Source organism: Rhinolophus sinicus, linkage group LG03 (assembly GCF_036562045.2).
Source record: "Rhinolophus sinicus isolate RSC01 linkage group LG03, ASM3656204v1, whole genome shotgun sequence".
NCBI lineage: Eukaryota > Metazoa > Chordata > Mammalia > Chiroptera > Rhinolophidae > Rhinolophus > Rhinolophus sinicus.
The window spans coordinates 22,843,246-22,859,664 of NC_133753.1; the positions used below are offsets into that span (position 1 = coordinate 22,843,246).

The 16,419-nt window shown below is 41.4% G+C and overlaps 1 pseudogene; it reads left to right on the forward strand.

Annotated features, from left to right (window-relative positions):
- The first annotated feature begins 4,767 nt into the window (after positions 1-4,767).
- LOC141570816 (small ribosomal subunit protein eS25 pseudogene) lies at positions 4,768-5,242 on the forward strand (annotated as a pseudogene).
- The last annotated feature ends 11,177 nt before the right edge of the window (positions 5,243-16,419 follow it).

Consider the following 16,419-nt stretch of genomic DNA (forward strand, 5'->3'; position numbering starts at 1 on the left):
GGTAACTGATAGTCTCACACCCAAATCTCAACCAAATTCACTTGACTGCTAATCCCCAGGTTCTGCATAGCCAGGGCTCATGCTGCGTATGGCTGCTCCTTTGGGCGTGCCTTTTACTCATCCTGCATCACCCAAGTCCTGCAGGAAGATTTAAACATCTGCACAAAGAGGATCAGGGCCTCCATTCCTATTAACTCTAGTACGTAGGACTCTGATTCTCAGTCAGTGTCCCACTGTTGGCCTATGTGGGGACCCCTGTCGGGCCCAGAACTAGCGCGAGTTCTTGGTTTTCAGGGCAACTGATGAGCAACTAGAAAGACATTTTTTTATATGACTAAGGGGTTCTTACTAGTAACATCCTAAAAAGGTTATTAAAGATTATTGAGGGGCCGGCCTAGTGGCTCAGGTGGTTGGAGCGCCGTGCTCCTAACACTGGAGTCACCAGTTTGATTCCCACATGGGCCAGTGAGCTGTGCCGGCTGCCGTGGGCTGCCATGGGCTACCATGTGCCACCATGAACGGCTGGCAGCCAGCATGAGTGGCCGGCAACCGGCGAGAGCTGCCGTGAGCTGCTGTGAGAGGCCAAGGTCCACCGACTGCCTCAGTCGAGGGGAGCGCAAAGCTCATAACACCAACATGGGCCAGGGAGCTGTGTCCTACACAACTAGACTGAGAAACAACGGCTTGAACCAGAGTGTTGGGGGGGAGGCGGGAGAAAGGGGGAAACAAAATGTGAAAGATTATTGAAACTGCCTACTCATAAGCTTACATGAGCACATTCCCAGGGTTCACCAAGGACCTCAGTCCTGGCTCCACTGAGCCACTTGGCATTTGTGCAGTCCTTGACCAAACTGTAGGCAACTGGACATGCTCGCAGAGAGTCAGGATTCTCACAGCATCTGAGAAAGACCGTTTATTATCAGTGTGCCATCGGTCATCAGTGAGGTCTTGAGTCAGTCAGGGTTTTCAATACTTGTCATTCTTTCCTTGAAATTATTAATTACTGTTGGTTTGGTTCTGAAATATCAGCTTGATTTGTTGTGAATCCTGTAATATTATCTGATATACTGTATAAGTGCAGGTCTACTTATAGTCAGTAGTTTTTCCAATCAGTTGAATTAAAGACCTGTATTTTTGCCATTTAAATGTGAATCATCCATACCCCTTATGATAAAAGATATTGATAACCCTCCCCTACCCCTTCACATACGTAATTTCGTTGTACAGAGAACCCGCGTTGCAAACATTTTTTTTCCATTAGAAACTGGGAACAGGTAGGTGGTTAGCCAAAGTCATGGATTCTGGCCCTTTCCATGAGCACACAGAGTTTCTGGATATTAACAGTTTAATATAGAGATTTAACGTCTGTGGGAAATTATATACTTCTTAGCGGCATTAAAATTTTTCCTGAGACCACTCATTATTGAAGCAAATTGTAATACATATTTTAGAATTCTCCTGTGATAAAAAACAAACCAACCAACAAACAAACAAAAAACACACAAAATGCTCCAATACTGCAAAGTTTTCATTTATAGAAATTCTGAAAGTTGTTCCTAGTTTTAGGAGACAAGTTCACACAAAAGCTGTCTTAATATCACTTTGCAAACCAAGTCCTTCCAACAAGTTGAATGAGAAAAAGCATCAGGAAAAGGTTGTTTGTTGAAAACTAAAATAATTCTAAGAAAATCAATACTGCATCTAAAAGCCTTGGCCTGGCAGCATTTTACTGAGCTGTTTTCACATCAAAGATCTTGTTTCTCTTCTCCAAGCATCCTTATATGGCTATTCTCCCCCCATTCCAGCACTCCTTTCTTCATCAACGCCCCTTCCTTACAAAGGCCTGCTTCCATCTTGTCAATTACCCGTGAGAAAGAAGTTAAGTTGGTAAACTTCCAGAATTCAGACCAAGGGCAACTGAAATACACCTACTGATGAATCCATTGCTGACTGGAATTTCTGATGGGAATAGGGGCCCCAGCCACCTCTCACTGACCAACACATAGATCCCCACATAGAATGTTTACTGTTAACTTGCCGCGTTTGTTGCTACATTTAATTCTATTATACACAACTAGGTGACACACTCTTATATGTACACACACGTGTATCTATACACATATAATTATATAATGAATATTTGTTAAGTACTCATTATGTACAAAGTGGGTTCCTTGAAAGGAGAAAGACAAAAGGGTAAAGAATGTGAGTATGTGAGTGGCGATACAAAGATGAATTAAAAAAATAACACCTAAAACACCATTTGGAGACATATATATGTATGTATGATATACATATAACACATACCTATTCTATGACCCGTCTATCTAGCTCCTAGGTATGTGCACATATATTCACTAAAAGAAGGTACAAGAATGTTCATAACAACACTATTTGTAATAGCCCCAAACTATAAACAAAACCTAGAAGTCCATCGGCAGTAGAATCAATACATAAATCGTGGTATATCTATGCTATGTCACAATGAGAATGAACAACTACTGATACATATCTATTGAGATGACCATGTGGTTTTTACCTTTCATTCTGTTACTGTGGTATCTCACATTGTTTGATTTGCATATGTTAAACCTTTATATGCGTATGTTAAATCCCACTTGGTCACGGTGTGTAATCTTTTTGATGTGTTGTTGAATTTAGTTTGCTAGTATTTTACTGAGGACTTTTGCATCTATGTTCACCAGAGATACTGGTCTGTAGTTTTCTTGTGGTGTTTTTGTCTGGCTTTGGTATCAGGGTGATGCTGGCCTCATGAAATGAGTTTGAAAGTATTAGCTCTACTCCTATTTTTGGAAGCGCTTAAGAAGGATTGGTATGAATTCTTCTTTAAATGTGTGGTAGATTTCAGCAGTGAAGCCACCTGGTCCTGAGCTTTTCTTTGTTGGAAGGCTTTTGATTACTTACTACTTTAATTTTCTTATTTGTTATTGGTCTGTCAGGCTTTCTATTTCTTCTTGATTCAGTCTTGGTAGGTTGTTTTTTTCCAGGAATTTATCTATTTCTTCTAGGTGATCCAATTTGTTGGCATATACTTGTTTATAATAGTCCTTTATGATCCTTTTTTTTATTTCTGAGGAATCCATTGTAAAGTCGCCTCTTCTATTTTTAATTTTATTTATTTGAGCATTCTCTCTTTTTTCTTAGTTAGTCTAGCTAAGGGTTTGCTCATTTTGTTAATTTTTTAAAAAAAAACACAAACAACCCTCAGTTTTGTTGACATTTGTCTATTTTCTATTTGATTTATTTCTGCTCTGATCCTTTATTATTTCCTTCCTTCTGCTTACTTTGGATTTAGTTTTGTTCTTTTTCTGGTTCCTTGAGGTGTAACTTGGTTATTTATTTGAACTCTTCTTTTTTTAATGTAGGTGTTTATCACTCTGAACTTCCTTCTTAGGGCTGCTTTTGCTACATCCATAAGATTTGTTAAGTCGTGTTTTTATTTTGTTTGTCTTGAGATATTTTTTAAATTCCCTTTTGATTGCCTCTTTAACCCAGTGGTTGTCTAAGAGTGTGTAATTTAGTTTCCATGTATTTGTGAATTTCCTATTTTCTTGCTCTTATTGATTTCTAGTTTCATCCCATTGTGGTCAGAAAAGATACTTGGTATAATTTCAATCTTCTTAAATTTGTTCAGACTTGTTTTGTGACATATGTGATCTATCCTGGAGACTGTTCCATGTGCATTTCAGAAGAATGTGTACTCTGCTGTTGTGTGAAAAGTTCTGTATATGTTGGTTAGGTCCATTTGGTCTATAATGTTGTTCAAGTCCATTGTTTCTTTTTTTGACTTTCTGTCTGGATATTCTATCCATTATTGAAAGTGGGGTATTAACGTGTCCTGCTATTATTGATTGCATTGCTGTCAATTTCTTCTTTCAGATCTGTCAATACTTAGGTGCTCTGATGTTGACATATATATGTGTGTGTGTGTGTGTGTGTGTGTGTGTGTGTGTGTGTGTGTGTGTATGATCATCCTGTCAAATTGATCCTTTTATCATTATGTAATGACCTTCTTTGTCTCTAGAGACAGGTTTTTACTTAAAGCCCACATTGTCTGATATAAGTATAGCCACTCCTGCTTTCTTTTGGTTACCATTTACATGGAATATCTTTTTCTACCCCTTCATTTTCAGCCTATGTGGGTCTTTGAATCTAAAGTGAGTTTCTTGTAGACAGCATAAAGTTGGATCTTGGTTTGTTTATCCATTCAGCCACTCTACCTTTTTATTGGAGAGTTGAGGCCATTTACACTTAAAGTAATTATAGATAGGGAAGGATTTACTATAGCCACTTTCAAAACAACTTTCTATTTGTCTTGTAATTCTTTTGTCCCTCTTTTTCTCTCTTGCTAGCTTCCTTTTAAAATAAGAACATTTGTTTTGTATGATAGGTTTTGATTCCTTTTCCTTTTGTGTAACTTTTATAGGTATTTTCTTTGCGGTTAGGGTTTTTCATGTATTTTTATGTATGTCTTACTTTGAGAAAAATATAATCCCTGCATTCCAGACTATAACAGAATACAAGAGGAAAATTAATACAGGGATTTTAATATTAGTCTTAAAAAGTGTCGCCAGGTTTTTGCATTAATTAGGACATTTTCAACGGCAAGTAACAACAAAACCAACTTAACTGTCTTAATATAGAATAACTTTAAAAAAAAAAAAAAAAGGATTTCGCATTTCATGAAGTCCAGAGGTAGGGCAATAACAAGATTGGCTAATTCGGTCCGACATCTTAGCGAAGCTGCAGTCATACCGTGTGCTGTCCGCACTTTGCCATGCCGCCCAAAGACAACAAGAAGAAGAAAGATGCTGGAAAGTCGGCCAAGAAAGACAAAGACCCAGTGAACAAATCTGGAGGCAAGGCCAAAAAGAAGAAGTGGTCCAAAGGCAAAGTTCGGGACAAGCTCAATAACTTAGTCGTGTTTGACAAAGCGACATATGACAAATTCTGTAAGGAAGTTCCCAACTATAAGCTTATAACCCCAGCTGTTGTCTCTGAGAGACTGAAGATCCGTGGTTCCTTGGCCAGGGCAGCCCTTCAGGAGCTCCTTAGTAAAGGACTTATTAAATTAGTTTCAAAGCACCGCGCTCAAGTAATTTACACTAGAAACACCAAGGGTGGGGATGCCCCAGCTGCTGGTGAAGATGCATGAAAAACAGGTCCTACCAACTGTACGTTTTGAAAAATAAAACTTTATTAAATCTAAAAAAAAAAAAAAAAAAAAAGATTGGCTAATTCACGATCTGACAAAAATCATAAAGGACCTTGGTTCTTCCCATCTTCTGCTCATCCATCCTTGGCCTACCTTCCCTTGCATTTATAAGATGGCTACTATGGTTGTAGAAATCATACCCACACAGATAATGTTCATCAAAACTGTTCCTTTTAAAAAGAAAAAAAAAAGCCTTTCCCAGAATGTAGACATTTCCTCATAATTCAATGGCTAAAACTATATAGCACATGACCTCTCTTGAATCAATCACTACCAATGAGATCGGAAACACTATGGGTGACTTCAACTAATCAGGATTTGCCCGAGTCAAAATGAGGAATGACCACCCAAACCTAACCTGAGCTCTGCCAGCAGGAGCAAAGAGGAAAAGGCTACTGGTAGGCAACAAACAGTAACAAAAACCACAATGGGGGTTTGGATGAAGAAGGGAACAGCTGGTTGAGAGATTCAAAACAGTTTCATGAAGAAGGTGACTTTGGGGATAGGACCTGAAGGATGCAAGACTTTTTATAGGTAGAGATGAGCTGTGGAATAATTTCAGGCTGGTGGGCAAAGGTGTGAAAATTTGAGGGGTGTTTGGGGCACAGCAAATAGTTCAATTGGGTCTATTTAGAGAAATTGTGGGAGATGATGCAGGAGGGTCTTGATCACCTACCCGAACAAAGAGCACTTAATTTGAGGTAATAAAGAGTCACTGAAATTTTCATAGGAATGTGACAGAATCAGTCTCAGCAGTGGTAGTATAAAGGTGTGTCATTTTGTAATGTATTAGTTTTCTATTACTGTGTAACAAATTATCCTAAAACTTAGTGCTTTAAAAGAACAAACTTTAGTAATCTCACAGTTTCCGTGGGTTAAGAATTTTAGAGGCTTACCTGGGTGTGTTTGTTTCATGGTCTCTCACAAGGTTGCAGTCAAAATGTTTTCCAGGGTTGCAGTCATGTGAAGGTTTGAGGCTGGAGAACCCGCATCCAGGCTGGCTCACTCACAGGCTGTTGGCAGGAGGCCTCAGTTCCTTGCCACCTGGGCCTCTCCACAGAGCTGCTTGAGAATCATCACAACGTGGCAGCTGGCTTCCCCTTGAATGAGTCATCTCAAAGAAGCAGGGACGGAGGAAGGAAGCTGCAATTCCTTCTATGACTTACCAACAGAAGTTATCAAGTTTCAGGTAAAATACGACTTCTGTCATATTCTAGTCATTACAAAAGAGTCACTAAGTAGCGGCTACACTCAAGGAATGGGAAACTAAGTTCCACCTCCTGAAGGGAAGAGTATCATAGAATTTTTGGACATTGTAAAATCATCACTTGTGGTACTGATTCCACGCTCTCGACTTAACTGGCACCAGTGGCAGAACCACAGAAGATGTGCCAGCTAAGGTGGCCAACCAGTCCCAGAAATGCAAGCTGTTGTATGGCTAAGAAATCTTATCCCTATTTGCTCCTTGTCTTCCCCAAACCTTCTTTGGTTGGTGACAGTGGCCAGACTCTGGTCAAAATGGATTCTGACTAGAAAGTGCTTTTAGTTTCAAATGACAGTGTTGGGAAAGGAGTCTGAATCGTTACCCAGCAAATTAGATCTTTTAGCCTGTTGCCTGTATTGACATACTTATATTTGCACCACACAGGGATAATGCTTATTTCTCTAATATTCAGAACATTCCCAAACACCTGCGCAGCACCACATGGTATTTTGCCCAAATGAAAACTGTGGAAAAACCCAATAGTATAGTATAGAACAGCAGAGGCCCGTAGAGATTAGTAAGGTAGAGTATAGAATATTCATGATTACAAAGTTTACTTTTTTGTTTCCTGTGACTCCAGCGTGAGCTGCTCTAAACCTTGCCCAGCCAGACTTCTAGTTTGGGTTCAGAATAAAGCCAAAAGAAAAAGGCTATTTTTGTCTAGCTCAGGATGAAAACAATGAGATGGGAACTCCCAGATGGACCACAACTGGTTGTCTAACTTAGGATGGTCTAGGGGAAAGGAAAGGAAATTTCTTTAGAATAGTGGTTCTCAAAATGTGATCCCTAGACAAAAAACAACGCCACCACTTAGAAACCTGTTCATTATGCAAATTCTCATACCCACCTTCGACCTACTGAGTCAGAAACTCTGGAGGTGGGGCCCAGCAATCTGTATTTTAACAAGCCTTTTAGGAGATTCTGATACATGCTCAACTTTGAGAATCACTGCTTTAGAAAAATCCTACCCCAACTCACTGCATTTAATATAAGAATAGGTTGGTAAGGTCGCTGGGCTGGATACTTTCATTTATTCTTGTTTGTGCACAAACATGCACAGAGAGATCAGATCACACGCAGTGCAGTGATACAGATAACGGCGCACAAAGTGGAAAATGTCTAGTGTTCTTTCAAGAAGAAGAGTAAGGAAGAGGTGTGAGAGAAGGCCGAGAAAAAATCATGTCTTTCCAAACTTGATTCCATAGGACACCAATTCTTCCTAAAGACAATCACAGAATTCAAACACCCGTGATCTTCCCAGCAGCCTTAATAAGACAGTTACACATTTTAAATAATTTTATACCTCATAAAACTCAGCATTTTTGTGGGCATTGTTCACATCTTAAAAGAACACACATCCTGCCAGACATGTGTCTGGTACCTCGGAACTTTCTCCCAAATAACTAGCTTGCTTTTCTCTCATAGACACTGTGAAGGAATCGTTGATTATGTTTCCTTCTTACAGAAAAGTCAGAACCAAATTAGTAAGTGAACATCCCTCGGCCTTTGGTATAAGAGCCTCATGGGGCTGCCTTATTTCTCCTGCCTTTATTTCCCCAGCTTGACGTTCCTCCCTTATCATTTACCTTGCCGCACTACTTGTATTTTTGTCAGACATTACAAATCCTTTTAGGAATGAAGCTGGCAATAAGAAAACAAATGTAAAGGCGGTGGGGCGGGGGTTCTTTCCCCAAACAAACTGAAAACCTGGGAGGAGAGGCAGAGCGCGACAGCCATTGGTCCAATGGGACCTTCCCCGATTCTCCCCAGCGCCGTGTGGTGGCTGTGGGCGCTGCAATCAGGGTCAGCTTCTGAAAAGCAGGAGCGAAGAGAGAGAACAGCTGTTAGTGGGAGAAAATTTTGCTCTTTGCACAAGTTGTTTCATGGCATTAGAAAAAGGGGGTCAGGAGAGGAAATTGAGGTCTAGCTTCTCTGTCTTGAGATGGACCCATTTCTGTCCTTAGTCTTTTCATTTGAAGACTAAATCAGCATCCACACAGGATTGGTAAACGTGACACAGGCCCCCCAGACCCCAAGCCTTTGGGAATAACGCACCAGCTGCAGATGTACACCACCCTGGTTCCACTCTGCTCAGAGTGCCCGGGAAGACGGGTCAGCGGCTTCAGGACCGGGCAGTACAATTAGGGGCATCTGGTTCAGGCTTATTGCAAAACTGAGAGAATACTTACTGTGTTGATTTCCTATCTATCTAGTTTGGAACAGGCCAAGGGTCTTTTCCTTGAGTAGCTACCTTGGAGGGACTTATTTCAGCTTCAAGGTAGGCGGACTGGAAAGGAATCGGGACCCAGCCACAGAACAGGGGCTGTTTGGAGCTACCCACTCTAGCAGCCAGCAGTGCCTCCCAGGAAAATTTCCATAAACAGTTCCGTTAGGACTGCAGTGTCAACCTTGACCAGTTACTTCTGAGCCCAGTGACATCCATAATGACACTCCTCCACCTTTCCCTTCCCCTGGAGCATGACAGATGAGGGGCTTCATGGAACAAGTCCCCGAGCTGTGATGGGAATCCGTCTCGCTCCACTGCAGGAAAAATATATATCCCTGAACAGCTGGGAAGAATTCTTTCATTATTCATCTGCAATCTTACCGCTAGTCCTAGCTTCTCCTTTTATAATAAAAAATGAAAACAGATTAAATGGCATATTCCAACAATGATTTTAAACATCCGGGCTGGATGGAATATGGGAGGTGGGAGAGAGAACAATAAGAGAACTGAGGGTTTGTGAAGCCTGGGGCCGTGGAGACAAAGAGGAGACCTGTCCCTGGAAGGTGAAAGGGAGAGGACATTTCCTAAGGTGGCCTGTCTGCGCAGTGACCACAGAGGGTCAGCTCAAGGCTGCATGCTTATGTCTCACTGAAAAGCTTTTTGTTGGAAGCAATTTATAACCATCCAGAAATCAGATTGGGGGAGCTCTGTAGAGAGGAGAAGATAAATTATATCAAAGGCAGAAATATCCACAGGGTGAAGAAAGTATAGGCAGACACCCCAAGACCATATGCTCAGTGCGGTCCACATTAGAGAAGAAAGCACCAGGTGTACTGAGAAGGTACAAACCCTTTAGGAGGGTTCTTAGGAGGGTGCTTACCTCTCCAGAAATGCATTCTAAGGTCAGTGTAAGCCGGCAGAGAGGACATCACGGGAGAAGGGGTGCGTGAGGGGTGGAGGGGGGTGAGGCAAAGTTGCTGGAGTAGGCCATAGTCGGCCTGGCCAGAGGGAGGGTCTGACCAACTCAGCCAACACTGATATGGCTCACAAGACCACCTCTGTGAAACGGCCTCCCCACACTGCAACCCAAGTGTTGACTGGGGCTGTGGTCTCATCAGAGGCTCAACAGAGACAAAAATCTGCTTCCGAGCGTCCTCAGATTGTTGCCACAATTCATTTCCTTATAGGTGCCTGACTGAACGTTTCAGTATTTTGCTGGACTCTACCCTTGGCTCCTGGAGACTAACCACATTTCCTAGCCCCACAAGCTACTTCATGGCAGCTTGCTTCTTCAAAGCTGGCAATTTTGAGAGTAAGAGTGAGGGGGTAGGGAGCTTGTAAATTAAAGAACATATGTTAGATTAAAAGATAGATCTACAAATCTCAATAGCTGTACTACATTTAGAACCTGATTTTTTTTAATGTAAATGATAATTAGAAACAATCAGAAGGTTGAATATTAACTGGACATTTGATATTAAGAAATTACTAATTTCTAAAGTATGATAACTATATTTGTGGACTTCTAATAAAGAATCTTTAGCTTTTAGAACTTCATACTGAAATATTAAAGATAAAATGGTATGTCTAGGAGATTTTCTTCAAAACACTATGAAAATGAGAGAAGCAGGTGAAGCTATGAATGAAGCAGAATTCTCAGGGGTTGATGGCTGTGGGGCTAGTATGAGGGGCGCATGGGAGTTCATTAAGCTATTCTCTCAACTTTTGTGGGTACTCAAAATCCTGCACAATAAAAGCTTTAAAAATGAACATAAGGGTCTATACCCTTATTAGTAATCATAGAAACAGAAATGAAAACCAGGTGATTCTATTATGTGTCCTTCAAATTGCCAGCAGTCTTTTAAAATGGCAATACCCATTGAAAGTGAGGGTGTGATAAAACAGATACCCTGACACATTGCTGGGTAGGGGCTGGGGAGGGGTGGAGTATAAATTGGTACACTCTTTGATCCAGTCATTCCACTTCTGGGAAATTAACCTAAAGAAATAGCCCTCAAAACAGACAAAGCTTATGCATAATGACATTCATTACAAGACGTGTAGTAGAGAATTCACCTTACCCAACCAGCAGTCCCAGCCTTTGCCCTCAACTATTGGGAGGTGACTAGGCCTTCGGCATGCCCTGCCTGATAAGAGTGTCTTCGTTTATCTGGGGGCCTTGGTCACTGGGCAGTCTAACACTGTGATTTATGATGGGGGCTTTGACCCATGTGGCATCCACTCTATGTCTGGAGGGGCTGGAGACTAAAGATCAGTCACACAGAGAGTGAACCACGGAGCCCCAATAAAATCTCTGGACACCATGGCCCAGGTGAGCTTCCCTGGTTGGCAATACCTGGTATGTTGTCTCACATTGTTGCTAGAAAAGGAACACTGCCCGATCGACTCCATGAAAAGAGGACAACTGAAAGCTCCATGTCTGGCATTTTCCTGAACTCCGCCCCATGTATCTCTTCCCTTGGCTGATTTTCATCTGTATCCTTTAGCTGTAATAAACCATAACCATGAGTACAATAGCGACCAGTGAATTCTGTGAGTCCTTCTAGTGAAGTATTGAAACTCAAAGTGGTCTTGGGAACCCCCAAACTTACAATCAATGCCACAAGTAAGAGTGGTCTTGTGAACTGTTCCCTAACTGCACAGTTGGTGTCAGAAATGACAGCCGTCTTGGGGGTTGTGACCCCTCACCTCACATGGGGTTATTTATGAAAGAAAAGAAATCCCTGGGAACAACTTCAGTGTTCAACTATGTGTTTCACGTATACAATATTCTACAGGCATTAAATATAGCACTTCTATAACGAGTTTATATTGATGGGGGAGGCTATGTAACATGTCCAATACAAAATGTTTGATGTATGGTATTTTTACACTATGCATGTAAGTTTCAAAACACTTGTAGAATAATGTCTAGATGAATTATACCAAAATGTCAATGAGTACCTCTTTGAGGGTGGTAGGATTATGTGATATTAAAAAACAACAACAACAAAAAAAAAACTGTTTTCTACTTCTCTAAACTTTTTTAAAGGTCTACAGTATGTCAATATGTATAACTTATTTTTACAATCAGAAGTGTGCGTATGTGTGTTTAGTTTCTAAATTTCAGCCACATAAAAGATGATTAGCATACGGAAGGTGGTTCATGATTGGAAAATCTCAAAAGCTCAAATCTGACTATATAACTAAAAATGTCACCGAAAGAGAGCTGGAATGTAAAGAAATCTAGACAGCTACAGGAGAAACTCTGACAAGCACAAATATAAAGGGTGCAAAGAAGAAACACAAACCAAGGGCCTACATAGCAAGTAGCATGAAGCTCTGAGAACAGTGACAGGCTGTGCTACAGAAAAGAAGTTCATGATGACAGGGTGATGTGAGTCTGCAATGGGGTCTGCAGCCTGGTACACCCTTAGGATCTCTTCCGGGTTAATACTATCAGCAGGGGCTTTAGTCCTTGAGTGAGGCAAAGGGTCTTGAATTAATATAGTGCTCAAAACACTTTCCCACATAACAGTTCTATTCTCATGGGCTTCTATTCTTCAAGATCTTGGCAGAGTGGAATATGCATAAATACTTTAATACACGAGATGGGTTTTGGTTAAAGAGTATCAGAAGGCTAAAGCCAGCAGAGAGTTGAGACTTGCAAAAAGAGCCAAGGGCATGCATGAAAAAATGGCTTCTACTTTTTAATGTTAAGTTTAAGGCAAGTAAAAAAAAAACAGACACAAGCCACTGTTTAGACACGATAGCGATTTTTATCACAAAGAAGGCAGAACTTCTACACCCCTAATTTGCTTCCATCTTTTCTGTCAAATAAAATCTTTTACCAAGAAATGAATAGCACAAATGTTGATAAGAGAATTAAAGCCCCGAGTGAAGAGATTATAAAAAGTGCACCTGTTGTCTACCTACTCTAATGAATTAAAGTCGCTTACCTCGATGAATTACTTTCCAGAATGCTGATAACCATTGCAAATGGGATTGCTAAATTATTGTCAGGAATCTTGGAGGCAACCAGGATAACAGAAGATTCTAGAAGGGAGCTTTTGTAACGAACTGCAGCCTAGATATAATGAATTACATTTCACTAAGCATTTTTATGCATATTCTTATTTGGGTTTTTTTTCCAACAAACAAGTATGGTTGGAGTCAATAAGAGAATAAGTACTAAATGGTAAAGCCTCATGCTTCAAACCAGAGCTTTTGATGAATAAACCAAATATAAGGGTTAAATCTAAAAAGATTTAGCAGGATTGTGAATGGGAAAGAACCAGGAGTTGGGAGTTGGGAACCAAGTGAGAACTGGATCTAAGGGAAAGGTGGGAGCATATGCAGGGGATACTCTTAAGTGAACAGATTTTGGTTAGTGTAAGAGTAATACTGGGAGGCAGCCGTGTCCAGGCAACCATTGGGTTTTCCAGGAAAATTGTAGCAAATTCACACATCAGGTGTGGAATAGGGTTGGACCACAGATTTAAGTCCCTTTCAATTCTGACTTTCTGTGATTCTATCATGAAACACTGGATCTATAGCCTTGTTTTGACTGCAAGCACAGCATCCATCATATTACGGAACATCAATCCATTATGTAACCCAGAAATTAAACTTCAGTAAAGCCCCTCTTAAGCTGCCATGTTTAATAGTTAGCCAAGCTCCGGACACAAGAGTTCAAAGAAATTGAAGTCTTGTTTTTCTTGCTGCCCATGGTGAGTTTGCAATCACCTGGCTGTGGGCTGCAGCCCTCGGGTGGAAAGCATGTCTGAGTGAGTGCCTGTGTCAGGAGACAGATGGAAGTTGGCCACGTGACCTCTGGTCCTACATCCATTCCACCAAATGGAGAGACATGACAAGCCTTTTATTTTCAGGACAGAGCACCATTGATTATTCCCTGTTAATGCCTCCCTGTCGATGGCTGGCAGGGACTAGAGGGAAATGGAAGGATGTGATATCCGGGCCCCCCAAAGGGAAAATCAATGTGATGTGGTTTGTATTTCATCCTAGGATAACCTCTTTCTCTGAGCCCCAACCCACAGGCCACTGGTTCTCTGTCCATCAACTCCTCCAGACACTGTCACGTCCTTTCACATTCACCAAAGGACAGGGAGGGAGGGGAGAGGAGAGAAGGAATAGGCACCAGGAATTAGTAAATCTGCTTTCATTTTCTTCTAGGAAGTTACAGACACTAAACAGGTTACAGGACGCACACAGACTTCCTCAGCAAGTTCAGATCAGAGGGGCAGAGCCTACTAAGTCAGCCAAAGAAACCCTCGTCTGACTTATTACAGATGCATCCAGCAGTCAGTCAGCTAATCTCAAAGGATGACCTTGGGAAACTGACAACCTAGAAACTGCATGCCCCCTGGCACAATGCTGAAAGTTACAAGTTCAAAGAAAGAGACAAAGACTTGTAACGCAGGGAGGTGAGAGGGAAGCAGCAACCCTTCTTTGTGTGTACACACACACACACACACACACACACACACACACACACACATCAAATACCAAACGTGTTTATGTTCCTCCCTCCCCAAAAGGAACCCAACATTTGAACAAAATGCTTGAGACTCTTGGATCTAACAGAAAGGGGAGTTTTTGTTCCCTGTTGGATTTCAGGGTGAGGTGAAAGCAACACTACTTTATTGTGTTGTAAGTGGGGATGCAAACCAGTCACATCCTGATACCTCCAGCTATACTATCCTTTTGGTTCCAGACACAGCTTTTCGTTAGTACATAACCTCCCCAGTGTTAACAGCCACTTGGACCCATAAAGTAGTGTTGCTTCTGGAAAGCTCTAAGATTGTCTGTCATCTACTGCTATCTTTCCCCTTCTTACAGGTGTTGCCCAGGAGAAACGAGAAGATATTTTTCTATGCTTACCGTGCTCCCTGGGGCCAGGAATCGTGGACCAAACCCTCTGTCGGAGAGAAGCTGTACCAGATGACCGCCAATGGGCTTTCCAACTCTCAGACTCTTTGTAGGGTCCCTTGGTGCAGACTGGAGTGGCCAAGTACAGGGGTCTGTTTTCTGCTTGTAGGTGGAATTTAGCAACTCATGTTTTACATACCTACACAAAGTGGATATGAATTCCACGAGACTTATAAGCAGTACTTTTTCTAGATGTATAGGATTGTATCTGTTAAAACATGAGCTACTTTAATATCTTAGAAGAAAAAGATGTATCCTAGCAGGAACCTCATTTGTTTTGTTAATTCACGAATGACCTGCAGGGGATGCGACCAGTGAGGCTGTGGGACGTGAGCACCTGCGAATGGTCCTGAGGCTGCCTCTCCATAGCTCCCTGGATTCACCTCCCCACAGAGGATCAGCTTCATGCCTTGGGCTCTACCCGCATCAGCTGATCAGTCACATCTGCCCCTGAGTCCTTCTCCCCCCAAATTGTGGGGCTCTATCCGGCTCACTTCCCTGCCTCCTAGGCTCAGGCCAGACAGATGCTCAGGCCGTTTGAGGGTGGGGGGAGGGGTGCTAAAGGCATCCATGGGTCGGTCACCACTTAGTCTCACACCCGGGCATCCCTCAGGGAGAGCGATTCTCCTAATCAGAACAGGTGCTGCACAGAAAACCAAGGGGCAGAGTCCCAGCATGGCCTTTGCCCTGGAAGTTCCTTTTCACAATGTGGAGAATCATATCTGGCCCCATGGCCTATTCTGAAGGGAAATGCCAGGAGCCCTCAAGAATCCGCAAACCACAGGGTGAGAGGAACCTTCTGGCAGTCCAGGAGGGAGGGCCTCTGTGCAGTATTTCCTGCCCATGTCCTGAGCTTGAGGGAGAGGTGGGATCCACACACGCCCTTCCCCAGGCTTTCAGACCTCTCTACTCTGCCATCGGTCCATTGGTCTATCAGTGTACCAATACCACAACAGTATCAAAGCTTTATAAGAAGACTTGCTACCTGGCAGTGTAAGTCTTCCAGCTTTGTTGCAACACTCTCTTCTCTGTTCTTAGTCTTTATCATTTTCATATGTTAATAAATGTTAGAATTAGCTGATTTCCGAAAAAACATCTGCTGCGATTTTGAATGGGATTGCATTCCCTCAATGGACTAATTTGGAAAGAACTGACATTTGAGCCTTTCAATTCATGAATACAGCAAAACTTTCCATTTATTTTAGATCTTATTTTCTCTCAATAATGTCTTCTCTGTAAAGGTCTTGCACATTTTTCATTAGATTTATTCCCAGGTATATTATGTCTTTGATGCTACTGTAAATGGCATTTAAAACTTTAATTTTCTATTTATTGTAGATATACAGAAATACCATATATATGTGTGTATGTGTGTGTGTGTGTGTGTATACACACACACACATATATATGTAGGTATGTATGTATATTTATATGTATATATGGGAGGTGCCAAAAAATGTATATATGAGTTGTATTAATCTTTTATTACCAGTATATATTATTACAATTTGAATACAGTTTTTTCCTTTCTTAAAATGTGTATACTTTTTTTGGCACCCTATGTATGTATATATATCCCAGATAGTTACTATTTACATACTTGAATCCAGTAATCTTGCTTTATTTATTTCTAATAACTTCTAATAATTCTAACAAATGGCACATTTTTAAAGGTTTTCTACATAAAGCATCATATCATCTGTGAGTAAGGACAGTTTTTCTTTCTCTCCAGACGTTATAACT